Source organism: Blennius ocellaris (assembly GCF_963422515.1).
Source record: "Blennius ocellaris genome assembly, chromosome: 14".
Lineage (NCBI taxonomy): Eukaryota > Metazoa > Chordata > Actinopteri > Blenniiformes > Blenniidae > Blennius > Blennius ocellaris.
The window spans coordinates 17,994,637-18,005,713 of NC_137663.1; positions in this window are offsets into that span (position 1 = coordinate 17,994,637).

Here is an 11,077-nt window from a genome sequence, read left to right on the forward strand (position 1 = left end):
AGGCCTTCACCAACATTAGTCTAAAGAGATGCTCTGTTTATGGATTGAATTGAAGAGTTCTCAAATTTTCAGATTTGTAAATCGAGTGCAATGAATGCAAACATTTTCAGAATGTACCTGTACTACTTTGCACTAATATGAAAAGCAAAAATTGGAGTTGTCGTTATTTGTAGGTTCTCATACTTGTTTTTTACCGAGATCAAGCTGCGTTCTACGGCTCCTTAACTAATGGTGAGTGTACGTGTGTGGCATTCATGCTCTTCTTTACTTAAATTATGAACTGCGTCAATACAGAGCATCATCCTCAACCTACTGCCATGTTTGAGTCCTTGTATTGCAGGTGTGCGTCACAGAAGATCCCTTCCTTGTGGGTGTTTTTAGAATGTTAAAAATACACCCAACTGATCAGAAGAGTTATTTTGGGGGGATTTTATGAGTGAGGATCCTCGATATGCAGTTTTCCAAAGAGTCACACTTAAGAGAAACACCTACTTGTTGTTGCCATAGTTTGTAAGTCACACAGCTTCTCAAGTCAGTTGTATGTTGTGGTCTTATATTGAATGTACCTGCTGACTATCCTGCAGACAAATGGCTAAAATCTATTTAAAAAAAAAATTGCTTCTGATGTCTATTGTCATTCTTGAGTTGATATGAACGTATGTGCACAGTATTTTTTCTTCATTTAGTAAAACAATACGTGGCTAAAAATAAAAAGTGAGAGCTGAAATGAAAACGCTGTCAGTCAGCGGTGACACAATCCCCAGACGCAGGAGTGTCACCAAAATAAAACAACAGAAGAGTTTGAAGATGACAGAGGGAATGGAGGGAAAACGGAAGAAAATCTCCATGTTGACTGGTAGTTTTCTCTTTTTGAATTCAGAAAAGGTTTCAATAATTCCGTCATAAATTGTATAAAATGCTGCATAAGCACAGCAAATTTGGTTTGTTTAAGCTGGGCTCTCTGATTTCATGGCTGCTTTACAAAACATTCCATTGCACCTGTGTGAGTTGAGCTTCAGATTCCCCTTGATGTGACATTTGAGTTATGCAAGACGTTTTGTTTTTTTCCCCCCTCTTTCTCAACAAGCACAAACACCAGCGATTATATATCGTATGATGCAATACTTCAGTGCATTACTTCATCGAATTTAGACGTTAGATACGGTCAGTTCGTGAGATTGTCAGTTCGTGAGATTTCGACAATTTGTTTTGAAACGTACACTTTGTGGGGAAATCTCAGGTTACATCAAGAATCGGTTGCAGCGTTTGGCAGCTGTCGGCTTTTGGCCACATATACATCAAAAGTGGAGAGTGAGAGAGCATTTCTGCTGCACCATTTAGTAACTTTTTTTTTTTTTTAATCTTACGTGCCCTTCCAGAACAATCCTAAGCAGTTTATGTTTTTTGGGGGCTTCCTTAGTAGTGAGATTCAAACTCATGAACCTCTGGTTACAAGCAGTTCCAATAAAAACCACAAAATGAAATAGTTGTGCTAAACAGAGACATTGTAGAATAGCGTAAATCATGATAATAGACACCTCTATGTGTACATTTCCCCCTTTGCAAGTGCACCTGAATTCGTGTTTATATGAAAAGATTATATTTGTTTATATGCTCTTGACAAATTAATCTAATGCTAGTGCCTTTGTTTGGGGGGGGGTGTCAGGTTTACTCGCATTCCACCCACACCATGCTTGTGGCATAGTTCATCGTAAAGCTGTGAAATATGACAAAGATAATGGATAGTGTTACTTTTTCCAGCTGATTTTATGTATAAATGGAATATAATGACATTTTCATTAAGCAACAAAAAAAGTCTTCCAATGTTTATAATGGAAATTAATTAACACTCTAGAGTGAATATTCATCAGTGTTTGCATGAGTGTCCTGTGATGGTTAACTTTCATGAATTTAAGTTGCTGGCAGTCAACTTTACTGAAGCTGTCCTCAGTCTGTCCCCATCTCTCGGCCCTCACTTTGTCTCCAAACTCCATCGTCATTAGGCCTGTGGAGGATTCTGTCCCCTTAGTTAATTTCTGTGTGTGTTTGCTCCCTCTGCAGAGCTTAGTAAAGCAGAGAGCCCGTCTCCCTACGAACCCAGCCTCCCCTGGTGTGCGACCTCAATTACAGAGTCAGCGAGATTACGGGTCAGAATTAATACCACTCTTAATCTGTACACACTCCTCTCTAACTACTTCTATTTGCACTCACTAACCGTCTTTGGTCTTGATTTAATACTCCTTTCTTTCTTCTTTTTTTTTTTTTGAAGAAACAGACGATCGGTTGATGACTCGGTCTTCTATCGCTGCTCGTCCTTATTGCTTATCTCCGATCAAAGATATTTGATTTTTTTCTCTCCCAACTCATCAGGACTGATGTTCAGTTGACATCACGCTCAGCATTTTTATTAACAAACACAGCCACTCAATTTGTGTTAACAAACTTTCTTTTCAGATGTTTACTTCTTCACACGCATATATTATTGTCCTGCAATTTCTTTGTTTTTCTTTTTCTAAAGGCAAAGGCAGGTTACGTCCTGGAGAGCTCACCAGTCATTCACAGATCAAACACAGAGAGATGCACAACCACAAACACTCACTTTCATACTCGGAGGCAAATTTTGAATCCTTAATTCGCCTGAAGCACATGTTTTTCGCTGCTGTGGGAAAAAACCCCCCCAAAAAACGTATACACGATTTACTGTATTATGTCTCCATTTCATTCTTCATATAACAATATGCACGTTTCCTTTTTGTATTACTAGCTTTTATTATTAAGTTGTCGTTGCATGGCTGCTCAGCTTGCACCAGAAAAAAAATATTGAAATTTTCATTAAATAAAAGAAGCATAATTTCAATACTGTACTGAATAGAATTGGAATTTGAATGTCATGCATGCAAATTATGAAGCGAAAAAATTCACTTGAATGACTGGAAATTATTTTCCTGAGGCAATAACAATTATGAATGCATTTGGACAAGACAATGAGAAACTGGGATAAAGAAAGTGAAAATAAAATAAGCAGCAAGATATTTAGTTATTGCTGGACAATATAAGATGGAGAATTCATGTGGGTTGGAGATTTACAGAATTTAGTGAATCACTGCAGACAATGACCATCGTTTGATAGAAACTGCAAACCAAGTCTATGCCAGATTAAATCTTGCCAATTTGTCCACCCGGCAACATGCCGAAAAATGACTGCATCCTCTCCGATGTTCATTTCTAGATTTAGTTTGGTTGCTGTCCTTTCAGGGGTCTCCACAGCGAGTCATTGCTACTTGCACTACAGGCTTTTTTTATTTTTACACCGGTTGGCTATGGAAGATGAATGGATGAAAGCCCAAGGACATACTTCTAGCAGTTCAATGAAATTAACACAGAGGCTATTAAATACAGACCAAATAGGGATTATTTGCAACGTTTTTTGCTTATTTTGTGTTTTCACATATTCTTACGGCAAAGAAGGATAAAAACACACCCAGTCCCCTCTTGCCTGTTCTGTACAGAAAACCCTGCAGGTATCTGCTTCTAAAAGCTCAAAACCATAGCATATAATAATTTTATAAATTATATGACATAAAGAAACCAAAGTGCACACTAAAAGCTATGGAAATTGTTCCATTCATTTGAATTTGAGGTAATACAGTACCGGTATATATATTTCTACATTATTGTACATTTTCCCTATAGGAGCACATTAAAGTCGCACCTGAGTGGTGTACCAGCAGAAATTTATTTTTTCACTGCTAATTCAAGCATTTCCTGGAAGTTCTTGATTTAAAGTCATTCCCTGTACATTCAGACCTTTGTGATCAGTGTAAGAGGATATTTCCCTCAGTATTCGGACTACTTCTTATAACAAATGGCTTGATTTGATTGATACTGTAGCTGAAGGTCTGGACAAGTGTATTCCTGCATTTCTGTTTGTGTGTGAATGAGATTGATTTGAAAGAAAAATCTTTTTCTGAAAAAAGGATTTACAGCTTTAAAGCCCGTGGCTGTATCTTCACCTCAGAGAAACCCCATCTCCCCTTCCCCATTCCCTCTTTTGCTTTCTTTCTTATATCCTTTCATCCCCATAATCCTCCACATTCCCAGACATTTTCCTGAGTTCCCTCCTTCCCATATAGCACAGCTGAGAGGACCAGACATGAATCCATTAGGTTTCATAATTTACCCGCAAAGCAAACGTCTTGGGGAAAAAAAAAAAAAAAAGCCCTGGCCATTGTGTCTTTCAATAGAAAGGAAGAGCTTTTTATTTTTTTTCTGTAAACCTCAACCGACCAGACTGTATGCAGCATTCAGTGTCTGACCACTGACTCTGCTGTGCTCAAAATGCCAATGAGGATTCAAGATGACTTGTAATATTTAATTTTAAAATCAAAAAGTAACACTCATTAAAACATGGTTTATCTCCAAATAGCTCTTATTTGAGTCCACCAGTGCTTTTCTAAGTGACTTTTTATATCAGTTTTAATATCGTGTGTGTGTGTGTGTGTGTGTGTGTGTGTGTGTGTGTGTGTGTGTGTGTGTGTGTGTGTGTGTGTGTGTGTGTGTGTGTGTGTGTGTGTGTGTGTGTGTGTGTGTGTGTGTGTGTGTGTGTGTGTGTGTGTGTGTGTGTGTGTGTGTGTGTCACTAGAAATATGGTAACAATGGAAATGGAAAGACATAATGTTTTACAGTATTTACAATCCTGGTTTCAATACATAGCCCGAGTGAAAACATTAGTGACTTCATTATACCAACATGATTTAAATAGTCTCTCCCACCAATATGTATTTTACACCTTAGTGACAAAAGAGGCCCATAATGAATTATTCATATCAAAGGAAAACCTTTTGAATCCACTGATGTCTCTGGAAGAGAACCTTAACTTTCTGATGGCAGTGCATGAAATGTTGGCAAGTTAACACATATTAAATATACGTTGGCGAGAGACATGAAACCACCTCAGGACACAAAAATACTTTCTATTGAAAATGGATATGTGAATGCATCCAAAAAGCTGTATGAAGCAGTTTCCATCTTAAGCGGTGTGCTGGACAATCAAATAAAGCAGATCACAGACAGAGAAACTATCATGGCTGCATGATACAAACACGACTAAAAGCGTGTGTTTGGTTTAGTGGAAACAAATCTTCTCGCCAAGCTGTTTGATGACACTGGCACCGGTTTTGAAGGCTTATTTTGTTAATGAATCCAGGAGCCTTTCAAATCACTCGTGAGCGATGAAGGGAAGAAGGATGCACAAAGATGGAGCAGCGTTAACACAAAGAGCATAAATTAATCTATTAACTTTAAACTTTTCTTTTCATCATCTCCATTTTCAAAGTGATTTTAAAGTATGTTTTTCTTGTTCTCACAGCATAGCAACTTCAAGCTCCCCAAGAAAGCATATTTAGTCTTCTGAAACAATAACTTCATTATGCACATCAGCCAATAGGGAAAAAAAAAAAAGGTTTTCAGATTTGCTAAAATTGCCTGTTGCCTGAGCTTGTTTTGATAAATTGTAGATGGGAGGAAACACTTCAGAATAAAAACCATTTGAGGGTGAAATATTGTGTTGGTCCATAAAATTACAGGCTAAAGCTGCTTAATTTTCATTGGTTCAGCTTGTGATTTTAACAGTTTATGACAGGGCAGCTTGGAACAGTATGGATCTGTTAATAGTTTTCTGTGCCAAGGAAAACTGTTATAGATTACTGAACCCCAACACTTTTATTAATGGTAAGGACGATTAAATTGATTTTTATTCTCTCCCTGAAGCCTTACCAAGCAGGACTGCAACTATTGCCTGTCTTCTTACACCACAAAAACTTTTTTTTTTTAACTTTGCGATAAGAAAAGAAAAAGAAAAACTGCTTAGAGAATCATTTAATTTTAAGATGCAGCTTCGACAAATGTTCATTTGTCTATTTTATTTTTTGGACATGTAAACTCTAACAGAGCTCCTCAACTAAGGTCCTGCCTTCTTATTTCAGTGTGACAAAATATTGTGACCTATAAACATATACACAAGGTAAGATTGCTGCTGTGCACTTAATAATAACTTATTGCTCTCCGTCAACACTTTGGACAGCTTTCTGAACACACTGCAGCAAAGTTGGCAGCCACGAGTGAGATAATCAACTCAGCACTTTGGCACAATATTAACATCTCATTGAAACATCATTGATCCTGAAAATAGCATTATTTTCGATTATAAGCCACAGTATCTTATCTTTATTAAATTGTTTGTGTGTTTTTTGGTTCATCTCAGCTGCTATAATCCCACTTCAGATTTTTCTAGCAACATTATCATCCAGATTATAGTGCATCTTCCTCTAACTAGATGTCAGTGCCAGTAGTGAGACTGACCCACACAGTACCGACGGCAAAACGGTATCACAGCAAAACAACAGTACAGCTACATGCACATTATTAAAACATCCGAATTGAAAGATGCAGTTAAAAGTACAGCACAAGCTATGTATTTTGTTAAGCCGTAACTATTTATTTACTTGAACTGTAAAAGTACCTTTAACACACGTAGCCTGGACACCACTACAAGTTTTTGGACTGTGGCGAAAAGAAACAAATGAATTGCAAAATCAATTCAACGGCCAGTTTGTTCTGGAGTTTGAGTGAATCGAGCTGGCTGTGACTAATTCGGCCTTGAGCTGCTCGTCACAAGCAGAGATGACGAGGGCCCTGCAGCGCTTTGGTGAGCTCTCGTCTTTCAAACCGCACGCCACTAAATGTCTTTCTAGCGCTCTCTAATTTGTTGCACTTCATCAGATTTCATTGTACTGGAGTAACGTGGCATTTTACACACCATTTTACTCTCCATGTGAAAATGACTCCTTTTTTAAAATCGAACCCATTTTTTTTTTTTAAGTTCTGTTGAAATGGGAACTGCTTAACAGTGATTAATATGATTTATATTAATAAATATTCTCTATTATGTTATTAATGAGTGTTGGTGAAAATGTCGTCGTCATATAAAGCTGATCACGGACGACTTGTGCGAAATGAAAAACCACATTACAGATTACAACCACAAACAACAACTCATCAGACTCAAAACATATTTCTTTTCCTCTCAAGGCAGCTTACAAAAACCTCTTTTTATGCATGTTTGGCACGATAATGAGCATATCAGAAAGACTTTCATTGAGTGAAACTGGCTTTGATTGTCGTCAAATTATGCAAACATTTTTTTTTTTTTTTAATTTTTTAATTTCTGATTCCCATCCTTCCAAGCCTTTACTTTTTGTTAAATCTTTTTCATGTGTGGCTGAACAGAGCGAGCGCCGCCACTTTCAAACCAATACTTAATTACAGCTGCGTTTTATATTCACAGTCCTTGTCTTGTGACTTCGACACTGTGCATCCTGGAGCATGAAGGTTTAACAGTGCAAAGCTCTCACTCATCACTTTTTATGCTTACGCTGACAGGCCTGCCCTGTCCACTGGCAGACTTATTCATTGGCAGTGTTTTATCATTAAAGCCACTCTTGTTCTCAAGACATACATCAAACACTTCATCTTCATTTTCCTCCTCCGCGGCTGTGTCTGTCTCCTCTCTCCTCCTGCAGACACATTACGGCTCCACAGCAGTGGTTTTCGAAGTGGGGGGCGGGATTCCCCCGGGGGCACGACGGAGCTTTGGAGGTCGCAGTGGAAGAAGAATTATTGGGGGTCAAGGGGGATGCCTTTTCACAGCATGATTTTTTTTTCTTCTTTTCTTTTTTTTTTTCTTAACTTTTGAGTCATACAGAACAAAACTTATTGTGAGAGTAAATGAGACAACTTAAAATTACAAGTGCATTACTTTAACAGAAAATAATGCCACTTAGATATTTAGAAACTTCGTTCTTTTAACTTGTAATAGAAAAACTTTAAATTTTGATTCCCGGTGCATGCCAATATATTTGAATGTGACACTCAAGTACTTGGTGTGATTCAAAGCATGTGCCATGTGAGGGGGGGGGGGGGGGGTCTCATCCTCTCACCCTTTAAAACACCCGGAATGAAAAACTCGCAAACACTATAAATCACTAAATCAAAATGTACCTTATTTGGGACAACAGAGTTCACTGCATTCAAAGCACTCCTTGCTTTTACTGATAAATCCTGGTGGTTATTTAGTAATGCTTCACCCGGTCTGCCCCTCCTCTGAGGTATCTCTGCCGTCTCTGGCACTTTCCCCTCCATCTGTTGCCTCGTGTCTCTCACTACACCCTCTCCCCCTCCCTCTCTGTCTCTCTCTCTCTCTCTCTCTCTCTCTCTCTCTCTCTCTCTCTCTGAGATTCATTTCCTTCACCCTGCACCAACAACCTCCTCCTGAAGCCGGCCTGTTATTTGTCAGAGAACAAACTGAGACACGAGCTACTCTTTGTCCTTTGAGCTTTTCCTCTCAGACATAGCACTTTACAATATCTCTGTGTGCATTGACTTCTCACTCTTGATGTCTGTGTGATGAAGTATTGTCGGGAGGAAAAAGCGGAGGCCACTGTTGTGGCATTGTTTTTGTTTTTTTGTTATTTTTCTCAGGCTTTGTGTCTGTGATGAAGTCGGTGGGATTTGTTCCTCTGACTTGCTTCTCATCACTCAAGCCCTCTGAGATTCTTTCACTTTTTCAGTAAACAGCTGTGTTTTGCAGGAGTGGCTGCATTTTTCTGCTTCTATTGTTTACAATCCTGAAGCCGAAGCGACAGGTCAATATTTAAAGTGTTTTTTATAAAAACCACACATCCAAATGTCTTTTTTCCCGGCAACACTCGATTAGATTTACTTTTAATACTTTAATACCTTCATATGCAAAGTTTCTACCATCCAGTGCAAATACCTTGGCTGACTTTGGCTTGAGTGATTAATATTCCCATCCTAAAGTTTTTTTATTCATAAAGGATGATTATGCATATCACCTCATAAATCAGCAGTGATTACGGACTGCGTGTCCAGTTCAGCCTTGAAGCTACAACACTTGAGCTGTTTTTTTTAGCTTTATGGAGAGCAAAATTAATATATGCGATAACTATCCTGATTGTTACTCAGTCTTATACTGTAGGCTGTTAAAACCCATCTATATGCAGAGGGCTAATGAAACATTATTAGCAGTAGTTTTGAACTGTATCAAATATAACCACACTTTTTCCAACATCTAATGGTTTCAGCTACTGAAAGACCAATACAATATTATTGTTTGACCTTAAAGTTTATATTTGTTTGAATCTGTTGTGAACACAAATGACATTTTCAACAGGTAAATTCTCTCAAAATTCTGATGGTGATCTTTAGAAACATTTAAGTACGAAAAGGTTTGAAATAAACGACACAGACACTGAGTGTGCCAATATTTGATGCTCTATATATATAAAAAAGAAGAAAACATGACTTTGCCTCATTTTTACCCATATTAAGTGTGACCATTTTTTTGTAAAAATAATCATAAAGATGGATTTACTATAATGAAGTCACTGTGCAAACAGACAGAAATATAATTTCAGTTTTAACTTTTCGTCTCTCTTTAGAAAGTTTCCAGTGTCCAAATACAAGACCACATATCACGTCATATATTTTTGATGTTACGATCCAGTTAACATCGTAGTTGGAACAGTCAAGGTTTGGGGTTAAGTGTAATAAAATGAATCATGTCCCGACATTGACACGATAATTATATACGAGCGTGGCTCACACATTATGATGACAGAAGGTGTGTGCACACTCGCGTGTGTGTCAGGACACCTTTTAATTATTTAGGCCTGACAAGGGCACTGCAGAATATAACGATGCATCATCCCTCATCAAAATCAGTGTCTGTGGTGTCTGAAATGTCACCTGAGATATCAGGTTTGATAGATATCTAGACGACAGATCTGGTCCACCTATGTAAAGTCAAATTCTCATTACAGGAATACTTCACTGCTTTTCAACCATATTTTTTTCTTTAGTCATAAGGCTATAAATCTCCTTGCATGACTGAAGTGATGTGGACAAAAAAAGGCATGTTGAAGGCATCATTTTCTGGACAGTAGTGGTGGTATGTGCCATGATTAGATGAACGAAGAGCATCTGAAATTAAATAAAAAAGCAGGAAAAGAGCAAATTTCAAAGAAAATAGGCAATTGTTTTCTGATTTGTTTCCACTCACCTCAGCTGGGGGAAATGAAGTCCGCCTAAACATACTGAAAATTTTAAGTGTGTGAAGGTAAAACGTGAGAAGAAACCCCGTGTAAAGACTGAACCTCCAGTGCTGCAGGACTGTTTCAGCAGGATACAAATGAATCTGAGGAAACCAGGCTGACAGGCACGGTCAGAGCTCAGACGTGATGGGATATTGTAGGGCAGGTGCAACATGGGCCACAGGGCCATCAGGGAAAAGACACGGTTATGGAACAAGTACAGGAGGAGGCAGCCAGGCTTGTCAGCATGAGCTCTTCAGCAAAAGCAGGATCACAGGCTGACCTGGGAGCACATGAGGAAACTCTGCTGGATGGAGATGTGGAGAAGAAGCTGTCCAGATCAGACTGTTCCCAGGCTTAAATCTGCTCAGAAGCTCAGATCTGAAAGTCATCCCGTTCTTTCGGTTATTTTTTGATTTAGAGATATCCAAAACATCCTGGGTCCTTCACCAGGCTGTCCAAACACAGCAGCCAAGTTCAAGCTTAAATCTTTGAAAACTATCAACTACCCAGCACACTCAGTGACCGGCGTTAGTGCAGCTAAAACTTGCTGGTCAATAAAATGATAAATATTTCGCTTGTGAGTGAATCATCATCACAAAGTCCAGTTCATTGGTATTGTTACATAATCCTCCAATGGCACATGGACTGGATGTTCTCATATTTGTGTCTCTGAGACAAAATCTGCGTTCATGAAAACTCGTCTTTTAATATGGTTTGGACTTTAAGCATGTATATTCCTGTGGGGCCCTGCCTCAAAACGACCGCTTCAAGTGTTATATGAATCAAACTGTGACACTTCTTCAGGTATTTTCTAACGCGACCGTCTGAGCTGTTTCACTTAGCGAGTGTTTGCCAGTGTTTGTATGTGTTTACGTTTGATGTTTGCTTGATTTCATTTCTCAAAC